Below are 22652 nucleotides of genomic sequence, written 5' to 3' on the forward strand. Positions count from 1 at the left end.
GTGACGCTGCAAACGTCTATGCGCTACTTACCGCAGCGCTGGCAAGGGAGTAAGCCATTAAAAGAACTTTGATTGAACGAATTGATCGCGTAGTGTTCTCACTATACACATTTATTTTACGAGCCTTTCAAAATTTGAAAAGTAAACACTACCATACACAGTACCTACTTTCACTAAAAAAAAAAAACCAGTGCATTCAACTAGTACAACAGGACTCTTTTGATAACATTTAGACGCAGTGTAAAAACGTTGTTTTTCTTTCAAAGATTAGACCCATTAATATTTCACAAGTACTAAGTCTAGATATTGTGAAAATGTAAAAAGTCCCCAATGGTCTGTTCAGTACATGAAGAGCGCCCCCTTTGAGGAGTCCAGTGTTACAACGGAAGTGCTAGTCAAAGCTTAACACAGAGATAGGACCTAACAACGTTTAGGTATCTTAACTAGAGCCAATTTAAAAGCTAATTATAAGACACAAAGAACTGAACAGAACAGGAACTAAAAGTGAACTCTTGCTCTATTCCGGAACAGTTTTTAAAAATAAACTATTTCAAAAGAATTAATTTTTAATTAGATGAAACTCCCCTGTGTATAGGCGCGGAGTACTAAAGAAAAATATTGAAGAATGAACATTTCTGATTAGCTAGATATGTCTACTGAGTCATGGGGAACAACATGAACATTAGATGTGGTTCAGAAATATATAGTCTTCTGTTGTTTGAAACACATATAGATCTAGTACTAGTTACTAAAACGATATTTGCACGTGATGTAGTCGCCTAGCAATGAACCTGTACGTAGAAAGTTATATTCCCTCAATTAATGAATGACAATTTTCTTGTAAACATTTCTAGGAAGGCAATAACCTGAACACTGACGAGGAGGTAACACTGATTTTAGTTCAAAATAAAGTGAACATTATTTCATTAATACTAAGTTTTGATTAGATTGCAATAATTTTAGTGTCTGGAATTTTAAATACCTGAAAGCATTTTTTTTTCAGATAACAGAAAAATGGCGAGATAGAAACAATATTGAAGAATTTACCCATACTTTAACACAGTGTTTCCCAAACTGAATAGGTGTTCCACAAACTACAAGAATAATTAATTAACTAATAAAAAAAAACTAAGCAAAGTGTTCCGCTAAATACTCAGAAAGTGCGAAGTGTTCCGTTAAGGAAAAAGAGAAACATTGCTCTAACAGACTCGGTCTTAAAGGGTGGCATGGATCAAGCACTGAAAAAAAAAAAAAAAAGATATGGGTTGTGAAGGTTTCATAATCCGACACTTATATTGGTGTCAAAGGTGGGCGCTTAACAATACGCAAGAACAAAACCTACTTGTAAAATGAGCTACCACAAAGGACCACAGGGAAGAGTTAACTAACAAATATTGGACCATCAATGAATAAAAATGCCTTGTCAAAGTTGTCCGCATCAACATCTCTGAAGACAATACGAAGCTTAAAGCCTCTGAAAACACAATAAGAAGCCTAAAGCCTCTAAAAACAAAGAATAAGAAGCCTAAAGCCTCTGAAAACACAAATAATAAGAAGCCTAAAGATTCAAAAGACAAAGAATAAATAGCTTAAAGCCTCTGAAAACAAAAAGGATAAGAAGCCTAAAGCTTCTAAAAGACAAAAAATAAGAAGCCTAAAGCCTTTGAAAACACAAAGAATAAGAAGCCTAAAGCCTTTGAAAACACAAAGAATAAGAAGCCTAAAGCTTCTGAAAGGCAAACAATAAGCCTCAACCTTCTAAAAGACAAAAACAATAAAAAGCCTAAAGCCTCTGAAAACACAAACAATAAGAAGCCTAAAGGTTACCAGCAAATGTCAATCTGTTTTAAGAATGTACTATTCGTTGGCAATGTTGTTATATTTTGTTTCGAGAGTTGCACTCTTAAAAAAATACATTTCCTCCATAATAAAAGTTCTATTCTTATTAGATTGTATTCTTCTAATCAGCTAACATCAGTCAAACCAACACAGAATAGACATTTGTTTCTATGTCCTTGCCCGGTAAAAGTGAAGAAAAATATATCGCCCTCAATGATTAAAAACAACTGAAATTAACTTTTCTTGACATAAACTGTATTGACCGTCACTAAGACTTGCGGTCTTGTTGTTTGCCAACACAATACGCTGAGACTAGTTTGTAATTTCTAAGGCCGAGTTTCATTCTGAACAACGTGGAGCTGGAGAGGGGGGGGGGGGGGGGGTTGGGGGAGGATTTTAAGTGCGATCTAGAAATTGAGCTATAATTGACCGCAGTCGGAACGGAACATCAACAATATAAGAAATACCCTCTCCCCATTAATAGTGATCGCCAAATAAAAATTCATATATATAACTCAAAGAGACATCACAGATCTACAGCAGCTAAATGTCCGGGCCTGGAGACGTAAAGCACAGATCAGACTGGAGAGATGTGCTAAAGCAGGCCAGGGCCCTCCGTGGGCTGCGAAGCCACAGCAAATATTCATACATTTGGGTAATAGCAGAATGCGTATTGTGGTTTGACTTTGAAAATGTGTTTCTGTAAAGGAAATACGTTCACTCAGGGTTAGTAGCACTTTTCCATGACAAAATTTTAGGAGATTTTAGGAGGTTTTTTAAGGATAAAATATATGATAAGTGTGTGTGTGTTTCCCGTCCGTTTGTGTGATACACAGTAAAACATAAACAAAACTAAGCATTTATCAAATCAATTATTGTTATTTGATTTTAAAAATAATAAATATCTTGCCAATATGCCACAGAAACAATGTTATCAGCTGTGGTATGTCCACAGATAATGTAATGAAAGTTATCTTTTAATCAAGTAACAACTTGACTGTCATCCCAAAACATCAAACAACCATTTTTTTTCAAAGATTTATTTAAGAACATTACAAATGGTTGCTATTCCATTTTTTTTAAATAAGAAACATTCTTGAGATGCCTTATTCATGATGTATATTCTCTGTGATGGAAATGTACATTTTTAGTTCCTATGTGTATCTTATAGATACTAGAGTCATGGTGTACATTTGAGGCCATGTTTTATTCTTCTATTACTTCCTATGTGTATCTTATAGATACTAGAGTCATGGTGGACATTTGAGGTCATGTTTTATTCTTCTATTAGTTCCTTTGTGTATCTTATAGATACTAGTCATGGTGGACATTTGAGGTCATGTTTTATTCTTTTATTAGTTCCTATGTGTATCTTATAGATACTAGAGTCATGGTGTACATTTGAGGTCATGTTTTATTCTTCTATTACTTCCTATGTGTATCTTATAGATACTAGAGTCATGGTGGACATTTGAGGTCATGTTTTATTATTTTATTAGTTCCTATGTGTATCTTATAGATACTAGAGTCATGGTGTACATTTGAGGTCATGTTTTATTCTTCTATTACTTCCTATGTGTATCTTATAGATACTAGAGTCATGGTGGACATTTGAGGTCATGTTTTATTCTTCTATTAGTTCCTTTGTGTATCTTATAGATACTAGTCATGGTGGACATTTGAGGTCATGTTTTATTCTTTTATTAGTTCCTATGTGTATCTTATAGATACTAGAGTCATGGTGGACATTTGAGGTCATGTTTTATTCTTCTATTAGTTCCTATGTGTATCTTATAGATACTAGAGTCATGGTGGACATTTGAGGTCATGTTTTATTCTTCTATTACTTCCTATGTGTATCTTATAGATACTAGAGTCATGGTGGACATTTGAGGTCATGTTTTATTCTTCTATTAGTTCCTTTGTGTATCTTATAGATACTAGTCATGGTGGACATTTGAGGTCATGTTTTATTCTTTTATTAGTTCCTATGTGTATCTTATAGATACTAGAGTCATGGTGTACATTTGAGGTCATGTTTTATTCTTCTATTACTTCCTATGTGTATCTTATAGATACTAGAGTCATGGTGGACATTTGAGGTCATGTTTTATTATTTTATTAGTTCCTATGTGTATCTTATAGATACTAGAGTCATGGTGTACATTTGAGGTCATGTTTTATTCTTCTATTACTTCCTATGTGTATCTTATAGATACTAGAGTCATGGTGGACATTTGAGGTCATGTTTTATTCTTCTATTAGTTCCTTTGTGTATCTTATAGATACTAGTCATGGTGGACATTTGAGGTCATGTTTTATTCTTTTATTAGTTCCTATGTGTATCTTATAGATACTAGAGTCATGGTGGACATTTGAGGTCATGTTTTATTCTTCTATTACTTCCTATGTGTATCTTATAGATACTAGAGTCATGGTGGACATTTGAGGTCATGTTTTATTATTTTATTAGTTCCTATGTGTATCTTATAGATACTAGAGTCATGGTGTACATTTGAGGTCATGTTTTATTCTTCTATTACTTCCTATGTGTATCTTATAGATACTAGAGTCATGGTGGACATTTGAGGTCATGTTTTATTCTTCTATTAGTTCCTTTGTGTATCTTATAGATACTAGAGACATGGTGTACATTTGAGGTCATGTTTTATTCTTCTATTAGTCCCTATGTGTATCTTATAGATACTAGAGTCATGGTGTACATTTGAGGTCATGTTTTATTCTTCTATTAGTCCCTATGTGTATCTTATAGATACTAGAGTCATGGTGTACATTTGAGGTCATGTTTTATTCTTCTATTAGTTAACTTAAATCCTTATCATAAACAGAGCCTGTAATATATAGGGCAATATTGGCCTATTTGAATGTTTAGTTGACATTTGCTTACTAAAAAATGGCTTTTGGATTGGGGGGGGGGGGGAGGATTCGACCTATTCGCGTTTTTTTTTTCCTAGCAGAATCATTTTCAACCATATAGTTTCCCTGGCTTTTACGAGTGAAATAATTTTTACGGACTTTTCACAGCTGTATGCGAAATATTTTCGTTAAATCTACAGTAGATCTAGACTCTTGATCTAAGTCACTAAAATGCGCGGACTTTTCACGGCTGTGAGAGAAATATCTTCACTCTATATATTCTAGCGATTTAGCGTAAATCTAGAGTGTAGATCAAAGTCACGAAAATTCGCGGACTTTTCACTGCTGTGTGAATATTATCTTCACTAAATTTACAGAAGATCTAGACTCTAAAGCTAATTCGCTAAAATTCGCGGACTTTAACTCTTAAGTCACTAAAATTCGCGGACTTTTCGCGGCTGTGTGACAATTATCTTCACTAGATTCTAGTGATTTCAAGTAAATCTAGAGTCTAGATATAAGTCACTAAATTTCGCGGACTTTTCGCGGCTGTGTGCGAATTATCTTCACTGGATATACCGTAGATCTAGAGTCTATATCTAAGTCACTAAATTTGCAGGCTTTTCACTTCTTTGTGCTAATTACCTTCACTAGACTCTAAGTGATTTAGCGTAAATCTAGAATCTAGCGTATTTCTAGAGTAATCTAGACATTAGATTCATTAGATGTATCGAGATCATTAAATTGACAAAAATTCACTGAGTTTTCAGGTTACGTGCGAATTATCTTCACTAGGTCTAACTTAGATCTAGATACTAGCTAAATCTAGAAGATTTACCGACTTTCCACGCGAAGACGAAGTCACTCTTACACTTAGGCCTACAAGAAGAAGATTTTAGGTGAGGGAGGGCCCGGAGGGGTGCAGCCTACAAATTAGTCTGGTAATTGCTCCAATAATAGACAATAGTCACTACAGACTAGATCTAGCGCGTCTTTAGTGGTAACAATAAATGGAAACAAACATTTCTACGCTGACTTCAGAAAAAATACTGCCAGGTGAAATGCTTGCTTTGAACCAAGGCCATCTTCAATCACGAGGTCGCGCTTCACAAGTGGGTGAAAGGCGGTGTAGAAGCGTCACTGGTCAGCTCATTAACACAGCCAGCCGGTATCGTCATGCGATCAGAATGCCTAGTTACGCTGTTGTTTTTTTTTCCCCGCATTTTTAGTAAGAAATAAGCAAAATTATCTTTTAAGAAAATATTGGGTAAAAATTTTAGGAGAGTGGACAAAATTTTAGGAGACTTTCGGCAATTTTTAGGAGAATTTTAGGATTTTAGGAGACTTTTCATTTTTTAGGAGATTTTAGGAGTTTTTAGGAGCGCTACGAACCCTGGTTCACTGTGTAGCAAGAGCTAAATAAACGTTTAAACTACATCTACAGTCTATAATATCTACCTACTGAGGGAGGATCTCACTGCTGAATCTATCTGGTCATGGACACCACGTGACCTTTCATCGGACAAGCAAACTTAGCACAATATTGTTAAGATCACGTGGGCGCGGTGTAGCGTTCAGCCAGTCACTGTCCCAGTGTTATCCCCTGGTATTCTAACAGGACTTGCGGCAGGCTTTATGGATGAATTATTGATTATTTTTGTTGTTTCGCCCCATCGTTAGGTTAATGCGGAGTGCTAATTAGTTTCCATCCTGACATCTTTCAGTGTCTATTTCTCGCAGTGTAACATTTCCTGTGTGGGAAATCTGTGTGCCTGGGTAGCCTGGAAGGGAGGGCAGAGAGGTCAGGGTGTTTTAATGTTCGTCAAGGGACACAAAAACACGTTTCAATTGATAGATGCAGTATGAAATACAGTTCATTTAGAATGCAATGAACTGACCCATGTTTCTAGAAGTGAGACTGGGATAGCGGGTTTAGAATTAGTTCATGTCAAAATAATAGCTCACGTTAAACTCGGCGTGTAATGATAAATGTTAAAAATGACATAGATTTATTAGAGTAAAAAATTGTTAAAAGAATACAGTGATATTAAAGACGCGCATGTTATTGACATTTGACCTTCGACTTAGGTTGTTATTTATATGCATTTATATCACAAAATGTATTGCACTGCTTGACTGCCTGTACTAATGTACTCTGAATTGTCGAAGGGTTTTTAACAATCGAGGATCAACATATCATCCATACATGAGCCAAATGTCTTTACTATTCAGTCATATTTTAACATGTACTACGGGAACCCTTTTGAAAAACCGCGCCTTATAACTCCTCGAAAGGCGCACTTCCCCACAAAACCACAAGCTTTTTTTGTCCCTGAAATCTTATATCAAGAAGGCCGTTAGAATACTTTGCTGCTTCACAGGCTACAGTACGCTATTCTGCCTCAACGTGGCACTCGGGTGGAAACGATCGCTAGAGGAAGTGATTAGGCTAAATGAATGGCAAAACAAAACTCCTGTGGGAATGTCTAAGGGAATGCGAGAGCATTCCCATTGCACGGTGCGGGGTGGAAAGAGAGCTTCCACGTCGCTGTCGATAATCCATGCGCCGTTCCTCAAGGGACCGTAACACTAATAGCGAGTCCTGCACGGTTAGCTTGGTACAACATAAGAAAATGACGGAGGTTCCCGGTGTACTCGACCTTCGGCCATGCATTCTAGTCCAAGCGCCCGGAGTGCCAGAGAAATAGCAATGCTTTACATGGCCATTGACTTGGATCTCTTCCTGACAGAACGGCTGTTCAAGCAGGCTTACACGCCTAGAGCTCGAAGAGTCTCGGCTCAGCTCTTTTAACAATCACACGCTTCTTCACAGGAACAACCCTTTAACACAATCATTGCTTTCTACAATTTAAACCCCATCAGTCGTAGTCATAAAGAAAAAAAAAACAATTTGCTTTATGTATAGTCACTACTTCGATACAAAACTACTTTGCCCGTTCATTATGACTCATGTATTTATCTAGCTAGAGAAGAAACCTTATTCCACACAAAGCCTCCCCAATACACACAATAACATCTCTTTGGTTCGTCAGTTCTAAATCTACACTTTAAATCCAGACTTTCTCTAAAGCAGCCCATTCTACACACTCAAACGTCTTGGCCCAACCAGTTGTAGCCTATACAGACAAAATATAGGAGTACTTCAATGTCAACTCTATGCACACACAAAATGTCAACAAAAATAATTGTAGCATTTCTCGCTATCTATAAACAGTAAGTAAAGTACAGTGAACAATTCCATTTTCATAACTTTGTGATCCATATGGCTATAGGGCAAATAATGTAAAGATCATGTTTCTATGGCCGACGGTTAACGAGGGTGTCAGGTGGCCAGCACAAAGACCAACCGCGTTTACTTTCCCCAACTAAAGTCAGGTCCCCTCAGGGGCGTATTAAAAATCCCAGCCTTCACAAGATTCGAACCCGGGACCTCTCGGTTCGGAAGCCAATCGCTTTACTACTCGGCCACCGCAACACCTTACCAATAAATAAGTGTATATATTAATTATTTCAACGATCTCTTACCCCAAGAGCGTGATTACTAAGGACCACTGACGGATTCTTACTTAACTTGAACGCCGCATAACAGAAAAAAGGAAGAACATCTTAAACAAGGGCCAACACAAGTGCAGACTTATCAATCCCTTCTAACGAACACATTGATAAATATAGAACGCATACACGCACAAATATTTATTAATCACTTCTAACGGGCACATCGATAAATATAGAATACATACACGCACAAATATTTATCAATCACTTCTAACGGGCACATCGATAAATATAGAATACATACACGCACAAATATTTATCAATCACTTCTAACGGGCACATCGATAAATATAGAATACATACAAGCACAAATATTTATTAATTACTTCTAACGAACACAACGATAAATATAGAATACATACAAGCACAAATATTTATCAATCACTTCTAACGAACACATCGATAAATATAGAATACATACAAGCACAAATATTTATTAATTACTTCTAACGAACACAACGATAAATATAGAATACATACACGCACAAATATTTATTAATCACTTCTAACGAACACATCGATAAATATAGAATACACACACGCACAAATATCTATCAATCACTTTTCTAACGAACACATCAATAAACACATATAAAATCAAATCTATCATTTACGAATGTACAGATATCAATCAATACAAATAAAAATAATATCAAAATCACTAATTGTTCAACATTTTGACAAGCTTCTATCAACTCACTCTGTCAGTCTGATAAGAAATTGGAACATGTTATTAGTCCCACACCCATTTTCGAATCAAGTTGAACATTTGCACAATTATTCATTGGCAAAAAAACAATAAAAATAGAAACAAGGTTACAAAAGACAGTTTGTGTGGAAACACAAACTCAAAAATCGGCCCCCGAAGTAAAATGTTTTACATAATTCGGATAATCCTTCAGAGTTGAAGATAGTTTACTTCCTAGTCCAAACCTCCCGCAGGACGACGCGGGATGGGAGCAGGCAGGGTTTGAACCTTCGATCGTCGATAAATCCAAACGACAGTCCAGCGCGCAAACCGCACGACCAGTGGTCCACCCAGGTAGGCTTCAATATTTTCAGAAAGAACATCCGAATGAAATTATATCAAAGACAAATGAGAGATAAGAATGGAGAAAGAAGGTTAACAGATCTTGTGTAGTGCCCCAACCGTCCCGCAGATCAAAGGATACGCTAAAAATAACAAATTAGTCAATAAATTATTGGTAATTAATTATTTTGTTTGATGTCGAAAAAGGGGAAGCAACTTCTACATTATTGAGAGATATAATTGTAAGTGCGGAGTTCTTCCCATTGAATGAGGGTTTTGGGGGGGGTAGTATTTTTATCTTTTGCTTGTTTACAGTGTACAGATATTGATCACAACAAACAAACAAACACGTATTGATCATGTATTGATAGTGTATGGCAATCAAAGGAATGTATCTAGATTGAAGACACTATCACAAACCTACAGAACTCAGTGTATTACAAGTGTACAGATAGCTATCACTACAAACGTACACAGCCCAGAATGTTGGGCAGGGGACATGAAACCAAGAGATTAATGATGACAAGTAGCCTGCTCAATATCCGATATTGATTGATAAAACTCAAATGATTTTATCGATCTGACATCGATTGCCAGAAGTGTTTTGATCGGTCGGTGACTTGGTCGCGGGCCCAAAGTTCATTTGATAAACCTCTACCATAAAAGAAGTGTTCCCCGTGAACCGCGGCTCTATCGCCCTTTTACACCCCTGTAATGGAGTTCCAGCTCGCGCCACACGGGGCTAATTGTTAGTCTTGTCATTTTTTTTTTTTCAATTTACGCGCATGTTCCATAGTAAGTACTACAAGAAACTGGTCGTTATGAATGAGTCTCACTAATTACAAAAACAGACTCAGTATCAACTGACTATAAAAAACGGACAAGTATCACTGATTAAAAAAAAAAAAAGACTCAGTCTCACTAGTTACAAAAACAGACTCAGTCTCACTGATTACAAAAACAGACTCAATCAGTGATTTAAAAAAAAGACCCAGTCTCACTAGTTTCAAAAACAGACTCAGTCTCACTAATTACAAAAACAGACAGTCTCTGATTACAAAAACAGACTCAATCAGTGATTCAAAAAAAGACCCAGTCTCACTAGTTTCATAAAACAGACTCAGTCTCACTAATTACAAAAACAGACTCAGTCTCACTGATTATAAAAAACGGACCCAGTATCACTGTTTCAAAAAAAAACAAAAAAACAGTCTCATTGATTACAAAAACAGACTCACTATCACTGGCCAAATCCTTACAGAAAACAATCTACTTGAAATTTTCGTTAAATGTTTTACAAAGTCAACAGCTTAAGGAATAACCAAATAAAATAACACAAAAATAGCTTTGTGATCCATATACCAAGGAAAGCAAAAACACAGTTATTGTATTATCGCCAGGCCACGGAGCGTGAAAATGTGAAATAAATACAATACTGCCACTGTTCTTTGCAGAAAGCCCTCAGCAGGCAGGGTTAGAAATAAGAAGTAACAACCGCTTGAACAAAGGAAACTTCCACACAGGATTTGACTTTTGTTTATTATTTGTTCCTGCTATCAAAACGTGCTATTCGTTGGATATAATATGACAAACTTTGTTGACGCAAGGCTAATGGTCTCCAAGCTTTTTTTTTTCCCCATAATCTTTTAGAGCAATGAGATTCATAACAAACGAATATTCACATTAGCTTAGAGTAACAGCTTTAGTAAAATCATTAAATGTAAAAGACATTTAAGAATAGGTTTTAAGACTCAAAAGTAAAGTAGCAATTATACATGAAACACAGAACCATAATCTTCAAATACAAAAACAAAATAATCAGATAGACACAAAAATAAAGGCACATTCCATGTTCCATATGCTTGGACACATTTGTACTAATGCTCCTTCTTCCCTAGTGCTATTAGAGCATGGAATGGGTTGCCTGAGTCAGCCAGGAAAACCAATGACAAGGGAGCGGTTAAGTCATTGATTAACATGCATGACTACATTAACCCAGGAACACGAGTAGGACGTAATCATCGTTCTTTAAAGTAACGTCTATATTTTATAAGATAAGATCTTTTCAAAAGTCACTGTTCACTAGGTAAAGATTTGGCAAATATCTCAAATGTCTTTATGAAAACGTAACTTCTACAAGGACTGTCGAAAACATTTTACCTTTCTGTTTAGTCTGAAATCATTTATATACCGATACTTATAACTTACTTAGTGTTAACTTGAATTAAAAAAAAAATATCTCGTTTTAATATTTAGTAGATAATATTTTAGCAAATGTAATCAAACTAGTTGAGCACTAAAGGATGTCCAGAAAAGAAATATTTTAAAAAATCGTAATCAACACAAATCTAATGAGTGCGTCTTTTCTTAAATTCTGAGGGTGTATGCACGTAGAGTTTGCAAAGGTAAATCATTTCTGACACCAATGTTAGTGGATACATGTGTGATATAAATGAAACACCTACCTATGGACAACAGATGGCTACATCTTTATAAGATTCACAAAGGTCGTTTAGCATGGCTATTCTGAACGTCGATAACAATGAACTGAACAATTAATAAACAGATGTGACGACGTTAACTAGCACAGAAAACAATGCAGTATACAACAATGCAGTATACAACAATGCAGTATACAACAATGCAGTATATAACAATGCACTATACAACAATGCACTATACAACAAAGCAGTATACAACAATGCACTATACAACAATGCACTATACAACAATGCAGTATACAACAATGCACTATACAACAATGCAGTATACAACAATGCAGTATACAACAATGCAGTATATAACAATGCACTATACAACAATGCCTGTCTGTGGCATTTTACGTCTCGCGAGACGATCTTTTCCCTTTGCAACTTCTTGTGTGACTAAAGAGGCCAATCCTTGATACACAGCTGCGATCACAGGTTGGGCATATAAAATCACCAGGCGCCATTGCATTTTCACCCTTCTTTCTGCTTCTGTTGTGTATGACATCTGCAATCTGTGACCCTTCCTTTATGCTCTCTCTCCATGTGGATCTGTCCAGTGCCACCTCTTCCCAGTTGCCAGTGTCGATTTTGAAGAGCTTCATGTCGCGTTTGCATACATCCGTATAACGTAAAAGTGGGCGACCAGCGGCTCTCCTGCCTTCAATTAGATCGCCATACAGGATGTCCTGTGGAAGTCGACCTACTGGCATTCTACGAACGTGGCCAAGCCAGCCAAGGCGTCTGCTGCTGATAACAGAGCGGATGTCCTGGCATCCTGCTCTATGTAGCACTTCCTCATTTGTTATCTTATCTTGCCACCTTATTTTAAAGATCCGCCTTAGGCATCGGAGGTGGAAGACATTCAGCTTTTTTTCCTGCCATGAGTAGGTTGACCATGTTTCACTTCCGTACAGCAAGGTGCTCAACACACAGGTCCGGTAGACTAGGGCTTTAGTCCTGCTAGTCAGCAATATGTTGTCCCAGACTCTTTTCTGCAACCGTGACATGGTGGCCATTGCCTTGGCTATCCTGTTGTTTATGTCTTTATCCAGTAGAGTGTTGTTGGATATGATGGAGCCAAGGTAACAAAAGTGATCAACAATTTCTAGTGGTTGGCCATTAATGCTTACTTGAGGTGCAGTGTTTGTGTTTTGGACAAGTATCTTAGTCTTGCTTTGACTGATGTTTAAGCCGAACTTCTGGCAAGCAGCAGATTGTCAACCATGGACTGTAGCTGAATATCAGAATCAGCCACAATAGCTGCATCATCGGCATACAGGAGTTCCCTGACGAGTAGCTTCCTAACCTTGGTTTTTGCCCGCAGCCTTGATACATTAAATAGTTTTCCAGAGGATCTTGTATGGAGAAACACACCTTCGTTTATGTCGCTGTACGCATAATGCAGAAGACAGGAGAAGAATATGCCAAACAGAGTAGGTGCGAGCACACATCCCTGCTTGACACCACTGCAAACATCAAAAGGTGCTGATTGGGCTCCATTGAATTTGACAGTACATTTAGTTTCCTCGTGAAAACACTCAATTAACTTCAGTAGTTTGGGAGGGCAACCTATTTTCCTCAGGAGTTTGAAAAGGCCACTTCTGCTGACCATGTCAAAAGCTTTAGTCAGATCGACAAAAACAATGTAAAGGGGTCTGTCTCTCTCTCTAAATTTCTCCTGCAGTAGTCGTAGAGAAGATATCATGTCTATAGTGGACCTACCACTCCTGAATCCACACTGAGACTCTGGGTAGACTCTAGAAGCTATCACTTGCAGCCTGGATAGTGCCACTCTAGCAAAGATTTTGCCCACTATACTGAGGAGAGAGATACCCCTATAGTTGTTGCAATCACAACAATGCACTATACAACAAAGCAGTATACAACAATGCAGTATACAACAATGCACTAAACAACAATGCAGTATACAACAATGCAGTATACAACAATGCACTATACAACAATGCAGTATACAACAATGCACTATACAACAATGCAGTATACAACAATGCACTATACAACAATGCAGTATACAACAATGCAGTATACAACAATGCAGTATACAACAATGCACTATACAACAATGCAGTATACAACAATGCAGTATACAACAATGCACTATACAACAATGCACTATACAACAATGCACTCTATAACAATGCACTATACAACAATACACTATACAACAATGCACTATATATGATGCTAAGAGATAAACGCCTCAGGTGCTAAAGTGAAGGTGATAATTATGTAGCTTGGATAATGTCAGTAAAGGCACTCAACAAAATTCAACGGGGATGTTTGTAAGCGTATGTAAACGTGTAAGCGTCTGAAGAAGTAACAACTTCACCACTAGCTATCTCGTTCAGCCATCAAAATCCCATAATTTCAGAGCCGAGGCTGATGTTGACTACTTTCTGGCTCCAATCTCATTCATTTCAATTGCAATTACATTTGATTTCTGAGCAATGCTAACATGTATGTGGGTAGCAATGGCTTGCATTCCAAAGTGTTCAGCTATTAGATCGATATCTTCGATCACTTGTGGCTCCCCCCTTGAATAGATAGCGCAGACATAATGGCCACAGAAATTGATAGCAAGACTGCAAGCCGTGTTAGAACTAACAACTATATAACCAAACACAAAAATATACACGTGGCGGGGTATGAAGGAAGCTTTGATGGTTCGTTAAGTTCTGCTGAACATATCAATAGGATTCAGATTTCATGGGATTGGGAGCATGTCGTACACACTACTGAACTCTTGACTTCTGAGTGATAGCAAGCGTTTAGGATAGAAAATGGTGAAAAGAAATAACTTTAAAAAAAAAAAGCATGCGTACACTTTAGTTCTACTTAGTTGCGCAAATAGATGCATCCTCTAACTACGAAACAGATATGTTGATAAATGCCTCGAGATTAATCTAATAATTGTTAGAAAATCAGTCTGGCGTTTGTGAATATAAACTAATACATTGTTCATATCTTATAGTGGTGTATTACAGTATAAGACCACGGAGTGGTTGTCACCTAAAATAAGAATTGAAATAAATCATTAAGGGCTTGAGTAACTCCAAGATATGTGAGAGAGCTGAAAATACGGTGTCACATTATTTTCTAACAATTTCTCAGCCATGTCAGGAAACCGTCTCGGAAGCGATCTTTGATATAGGTTCAAGGCTCAATTTGAACTAGCTAAAGCTTTAGATATGCCATTTGATCTACAACTACGAATTTGTAAGTCAGTGTTTCCCAAACTGTGTTCCGCGGATCACTATGGTTCCGCGTGGCCTATTTAGATGTTCCACAAACTATTGGAGCAATTTGACAAGAAAAACTATTTGTATTGGCTCTTCTCTCGTTATTTTACTCGCATGGACAGGGCTTAATCCATGTAAGTGGAGTGAGGCTAGAATCCCTTTTTGAAACCACCATTCTAGAGCCTGCAGATTTAAAAGCCTTGACCCTTCACTAGACTTCAGGGTGGCGGCTTATCTATTTTAGCATTACCTCTAGGCCCTGACAGATGCAGTACCTACACCAGACGAGCGTACACAAACCACGTCAGCCAGAGCTCAGCGCTTCCCCTAAACGCCCATCACCACCAGCAAAACTCTGCACCATTCCAGTCGTGAGAATCCGTCAGGAAGAGTCGGCATTAACCCTTTTCAGAACAGTCCGAGAACAAGTAACTTACTCTAGTTACCAAAGGACACCACTAGGAGGTCAACGGGCAATGTCTCCCATCTCTGGACCATTACAGTCGTGAGAATCAGTCAGGAAGAGTCGGAGGTTCCAACGACATTAGCCCTTTTCTGAACAGTCCCGAGAGCAAGTAACTTACTCCAGTTGCCAGGGGACACCACCAGGAGTCAACGGGCATTGTCTCCCATCTCTGGACCTATATGGTGACATACATGCACTACGCATAACAGCAAAGTTTCTTTTCAGGTCTATTGCAAGAGAGAATTTGAACCTCTGAAGCCCAAACTCAAACGGAGTCTGATAATGATTCTCGTTATTTTACTTCCATTTTCTACAAATGATTTGCGTTATGTGAGAAATTTATTTATGTTACAACTAAGTAAAAATTTGGAAATAGACTTGAGCCCACACCAGATTTTACAATTCAGCTTATTAATATTATGTCTCATTTCTCTGATATCAAGAATATCATCACACTCTTTTTATGCTCATCTCTCTCTCTCTATATATATATATATATATATATATATATATATATATATATATTATTAGATTTGTATGCTTGATAAAAATTATAAGGCTAAATTTAGAATTTGGTTTAAATGTTATTTTATTTTAAACAAATAGGAACTAATGAGACATTTAAAAAAAAAATAGGTATTCCGCTGAATTATCCGAATACGCGAAGTGTTCCGCTAAAGAAAAAGTTTGGGAAAGCTAATGTTCAGCCAATGTTATGTTCAGTGACTGAATTCAAAATTACGCAAATTTCAATGACGACCAACAAAACATAAATAGAAAGAATCAAGAAATACCTGGACTCATTGCATGAACATTTGTCTACGTACTGTACCAGAACACAAATACACACGTAAAACGATAAAGGAAGATTTGATGATGGATTGTATCAGAACACAAATACACACATAAAACGATAAAGGAAGATTTGATGATGGATTGTATCACAACACAAATACACACGTAAAACGATGAAGGAAGATTTGATGATGGATTGTATCAGAACACAAATACACATATAAAACGATAAAGGAAGATTTGATGATGGATTGTATCAGAACACAAATACACATATAAAACGATAAAGGAAGATTTGATGATGGATTGTATCAGAACACAAATACACATATAAAACGATAAAGGAAGATTTGATGATGGATTGTATCAGAACACAAATACACATATAAAACGATAAAGGAAGATTTGATGATGGATTGTATCAGAACACAAATACACACGTAAAACGATAAAGGAAGATTTGGCTATTCTGAACAACCATTAGTATGAGAAATACACTAAATAACAACGAAACACTATAGATAACAAAAAGAATTCGTTTGTAACATAACACAAACGGTTACCTTGATAAGGTCATTCCTTAGTTGAATGATGGCATGAACTCTTGTTGATCTGGGCTAGTAGTAGATGGCATTGATCTCGGGGACACACGATCAGATAGAAATAGAAGTTTATGATCTAGCACTGACAAGAGTTAATGACACTGCACTCTAGCAGCTAATTAGTTCTACACAGCCGAGCATAATCAAGTCAGGAAATGAAGCCAGGGGAAGGTTATGAATCTAATGTGATCGCGTGTGTGTGCTGCTTAATTCAAAAGCAACCCCAACACTGTCATTGGAAATGCACTATCAAATAGTAGCACGTACTAGCCAAGGTTAAAGATTTGAATAAAGCTTTTCAGTTGTAGTCAAGACAGTCCACTGATCTTTAAACTATTCTAGTGGACAAAAAAAAATTGCATTGAATTCTGATTATTTTCTAGTCAAAATGAATTAAACTTTGAGTACTACTAGAGACTGCATATAACTTCTACATGGCACTGAACTTAGATCTAATTAGGATGATCACCAAATGAGTGATAGGCTAAACCCCATTTGAAAATACCACGATTTAAGCTATGCCATAAAAACTTATTCAAAGATATCATTTGAATATCAATAAATGTTTCCCAACCAAGTCATCATTTATGAGCTTTTTTTTTTTTTTTTTGGGGGGGGGGGGGGGGGGGGGGGGGTCACAAGAAAATTGAATGCGATGTTCAAATCCAATTCACAAAACGGAAGACAATTTTTCAGGGCAATACAAATTCATGTATAACTAAACAATAACATGGATTAGGATCTAATGAGTGTCTTCACCTCCACAGAAGACCAGACTCAAGTACTGAGACAAGACCTGATCTAATAGTCATTAACGGCACGTGACAAAACCAAGAACAACAATGTGTCAACTAAAAATCAAGCAATTCCTGACAGAAACTCATTAAATCAACCAATTAACCGACTGGTTTGGCCATTATACATTCTGTACATAGGACAGTAAAAGCAAAACGTCAAGCTATGCCACGCCTGGAGTCCACACGATGTTGAGAACATCTTAAAGTGTTTTATACATTTCGTAATAACTAATTCAGTAGTGTGCCGTTGGGAGAAGTTGTAGACTTTTTTTTTTTTGGTCTATATTAGCTTGAGATAATCCTACAACTGGTTGCATAAGTTTGCATAATATTGAACACCAGCTAATGTAAATCAGTAATATTTAAAAGAGAAAATACAATAATGCTTTTGACACGAGTAAGGTTGAACAAACTCAGCTTTTTTTTTTCTGCCAATAACTACTCGGATATAAAGCGAAAGAAAACAAAAAAAGTCCCGCGATTCCTTAATGGACTTGTACAGAAAATTAATGTCAATCTTCCATAATGTTAAAATCAAAGAGTGTTGCTACATTAAACACTCTGACTTGAACCACTCTACTTAGAAAGTGTATGACACGGTAAACAAAACATATTGTTATCTACACACAAAACATCTTGAACATACGTAATCTACTTCTGACACCAAATCACAACATATACATTAATAATCAAAACACTGAGCTAGTCACTGAACTATGGCTATATTCATTATATATTTCGTTTGGCCACAAGTCATTAAGCGGTATCAAGACAAAAGAATGTTTGTTTAAATCACACTACTTGTATGAAACCTCCGAAAGATAGATAATGATTAAGCCATTGGGGTTTATGTGACTGATAATTGTGACCAACAATGTCTCTGAGACACAGAGATCTATCTGTCTGTTAATTGACATCTAATTAGGTCGTGGATCTGTAAGATAAGGAAACAATCAGGCTAATCCTGGGACCACACCATGGGATTACATCCCCTTCTCTTAAGACGTACGATAACATTTAGGGATAAAAATTCGTTCACCTTTGAACTAAGGAACCAAATTGCTTCAGACATTCCTAGCTCTGTGACTGTTAACGGACGGTTACTGACACATTGTGCCATTGAAGAAATTTAAAAAAAAAATGGGGAGAATGTTAAAAAGACAGATAAGCAATAGTACATTGGCACACTGACATACATACATCGTAGCAGTGTCAAACACGGTTGTTGTTTATTAACTTTGTTTTAAACCTCTTTCCAAAGACTAATCGAATTTTTAGTTTGATTTATCAAATGTATCCCTGAAGTTTGACATTGTCTAAGAATTGCATGACCTCCAGCACAAAGTCAATTATTTTTCCCAACAGTTTTAAAGAATCGGAACAGAATTCCGAATGGTTTTGAAGAATAAGAGATCAATATACAAAGTAGTAGAGGTTGAAAACATCACTCAGAGACCTGCTGGTTCTCAACTATCTGTGGTGGTCTGAGAGAAGGCATAAAATAGATTAAGATCGCATTTTGTGTCCACTTAAGTTTGGGTTTTTCTGGGTTTTCAGTTCATTTGTTGGACACGTGAATTGAGATGACTACTGCTACTAGACTGATGGTGTAGCACTTTAGAATGAACTGAACATTTATGAAAAATGGTCCAGAAATAACGGCAAATGTAAATGCAGATTAATATCAATTTTAAAGTATCATTTGTATTTTAAAAAATGTAGATGCGCTGCAATAGGGTATTATTGTGCGCAAGAAAAAAAAAAAAGGTTGGTAACTGGTGCTCTATAAAGAGATCTCTAGACCACAATGATAGTTACTTCAACCTACGAAGACTACGATCAGAGTTCCAAACCCAGGGAAAAGTCTTCATCCAAAAACCGTGATAAAACGTGTCACTGATTGTTTACACAATTGTTTCCCTTCAATGGCACAAATATTGGCCCATAGTCATACAGACACACAAGAAAAGCAACAACTAAACACACAATATAATGTAGACTCCATCTACTCGATATATTTCAATAGTACAAGCCCCTACCTTCAATTACTCATGGAAAGATTTCCTGGAGCCTAGAGACTAAACCTCTAACACCAACAAAGCCAATGTTATCCATTAGTTTAACCAGTACATACATGAGATTAAGTAATTAGAGAATAGTGTTACCTTACACTACGACCTCGTATTTTTAGGGAAATGTCACGCCCCAATGCAGATCTCAAACAAAAGGCCCAGGTAACGTTAGCCCCGTTCTCAATGCAGAGACGTTTAGAGCCTTAACAATTTAATAAAGACTTAATATTGAGCGCAGCAAGGGGTGGGGGGGGGGGGGGGAACGAGAGGGCGAGGGGGTGAGTAGATTTAATAAGTAAACAATATATACAGTTTTACTTCAGTGTTAGAGGTCTCATCTGAAAAATCACTTATACCAAATGTTAATTTTTTACAATTTAGTTTGAAAATGCCTATCAACATTGGATATCTAATTCACCTATTAGATTAGACTCAATCATGTTAGACCTAGGCCTATTCACTAAACGTGTGACACTATGTCTACACTAATCCTAAGTCGTACACCTAGGTTGAGTTTAAAATAGGTCAAATATTGGTTTAATTGTATCACATTAAAATTGATCAAGGAGGCTCGGTGGCTGTTTCGTAAAGCGCTTGACTTCCAAAACGAGTGATCCCGGATTCGAATTCTGGAGAAGACATGGATTTTTAATTTCGGGATCTTTAGGGCACCTCTGAGTCCGCCCAGCTCTAATGGGTACGTGACACTGATTGGGGGAAAAGTAAAGGTTAGTCGTTGTGCTTGCCACATGACACCCTCGCTAACCGTGGGCCATAGAAACACTTGAACTTAACATCACCTGCCCAATAAGAGGGGATATTTACTAATTAACTTCAAATGGATCAAAATGACCGAGTTCAGTTCTGAACACTGCTAAGAGTGGTCTAGACTAAACAGTTTCAAAGTAAACTCCAAAAGGTCTATGACATTGCCTCGTGTGTTCAGTAGAGAGCCGATTCGTTTTGTCTTTCCAATTAGAGTTGGATCGTGTTTGGATCTCAATCGCAAGTCTCTCAATTCGTGAAACTAGTTTGTTTTCTAGACTTAGGATTTTTTGAGATTGTGTGTTTATAAGAGGAAACAGTCCATCTTTGAGATTGTTTGATTCTAAGAAGCAACAGTTCATCTTTGAGATTGTTTGATTCTAAGAAGAAACAGTCCATCTTTGAGATTGTTACATTATAAGAAGAAACAGTCCATCTTTGAGATTGTTACATTATAAGAAGAAACAGTCCATCTTTGAGATTGTTACATTATAAGATTAAAGAAGAAACAGTCCATCTTTGAGATTGTTACATTATAAGAAGAAACAGTCCATCTTTGAGATTGTTACATTATAAGAAGAAACAGTCCATCTTTGAGATTGTTTGATCATAAGAAGAAACAGTCCATCTTTGAGATTGTTTGATTCTAAGAAGAAACAGTTCATCTTTCAGTAGCTCTCACAAAAAGAGATGATGTAGAGTAACTAAATGTGCTGTTGTCTGTTGTTTGTTTTGTTTGACATTTAGAAAGTTAGAATTGTGTTCGACTAAGACAAAGTCTCGTCTGTGTCTGTCAGTGTAAAAAGTTTGATTTCCTTCAAGATTATTCAATGCTGTCTTTAAACAAAGCTGAAAGTTCACACTTAAGTAGTTATAAGCCATAATGAAGACAACCTTATTGAATGGAGAACTTCACAACAGACCACACACACACACAAGGTTATAGGATACTTCCGAGTAACTAAACCAAAGAAAATAAAGTAAAGCCTGCAACGTACATGGGCACGCCACTTAGTGAGAAAAATAAAACGAACACTTCGGACGACCCCTACGTTAATCCAAACTTGAAACAAAATGAGATCGAATCCTATTTCATTTACCTGAAGATCTGTTCAAATAGTTGTCTCCGCATGAACGCAACTAGAATACAAGCCATACACCACCATTCACTCACTTTCTTCCAGGTATCCTTCCCGAATCAATCCGCAGGTACTCCAACGGTATGTCACGTGAAAGCCCTCACCTTCCGGGGGGGAAACACGCCCGGGCCATCAAATCGGTGTGAGCAGTCCCGCACGCGCCCCCCGCCGTGTCACGCAAACCTCGTTCTGACTTTAGGGAAGCATCGGATGTTTCCTAAAAGCCCATCAACGGCATGGTGGGCATGGGTTTAAACCTAATGGAAAGGGATAGAGAGAATGAGTAGGAAACATTAACAATCAGATTTCCTGTACTGTAGAGTGGACTAATGACAGTAAGTCATTTAATCACATAACTTACACGGTATAGTTCGGAATGTATATGTATGTTTATTTATATTATTAAGCAACGTTTACAAAAAAACTGGGCAAGGGGAATTAATGCATTAAATAACAAGACACAATAATGACAAAGGACATCATTGTATTAAAAAAAAAACATTTTAGGAAACTAGTGATAGTATGCATCGTTTCTTGGAAGCGTTTTAGAGGTAATGGGGAGCTTCAAACCATTCAGGCTGCTATACTCAAACATGGGAAGGCTACGGGAGACAAACCTGAGAACAAATCAGGAGATAGTGTCCCTTAGGCAGCTTGTGGCACACAAAATCTATACTCTTGCCAGAGTCAGTGTCGTTAATGATCCGAAAAAAAACTATATCAAATACTTCCAATTCTTTTGGACACATCGGCTGCGAGGAGGGGGGGGGGGGCTGCTTTGTGGGCGATATCGTTCTGACCATTTTCTCAACGTATTGGGGTGATGGACATAGGTATGGTTGTACTGGGTACAGCACAACACACAAGGCCCCACTTAACTCACCAAACTAAACAAATGCATTATTCATGTGCCTAGCGTGGATGAAGAATATCATCTTAAAGTGA

At 37.1% G+C, this 22652-nt stretch overlaps 1 protein-coding gene across 6 annotated transcripts in view; it reads right to left on the minus strand.

Moving 5' to 3' along the window:
* The window catches only part of LOC106058351 (centrosome-associated protein 350-like), a 119594-nt gene that overhangs the window by 91234 nt on the left and 5708 nt on the right, over window positions 1-22652 (minus strand). The window contains exon 1 of one of the 6 annotated variants that reach the window (XM_056041276.1): window positions 21669-21821. The exons of 3 other annotated variants lie outside the window; for them this stretch is intronic. The gene's annotated coding sequence lies outside the window, so the exon portion shown is untranslated. Of the gene's footprint in view, window positions 1-16895; window positions 17258-19770; window positions 19948-21668; window positions 21822-22652 lie in introns of those variants that run through there. 2 more of the 6 variants (XM_056041274.1, XM_056041275.1) reach the window with 2 other exon arrangements.

Source organism: Biomphalaria glabrata, chromosome 9 (genome assembly GCF_947242115.1).
Source record: "Biomphalaria glabrata chromosome 9, xgBioGlab47.1, whole genome shotgun sequence".
NCBI lineage: Eukaryota > Metazoa > Mollusca > Gastropoda > Planorbidae > Biomphalaria > Biomphalaria glabrata.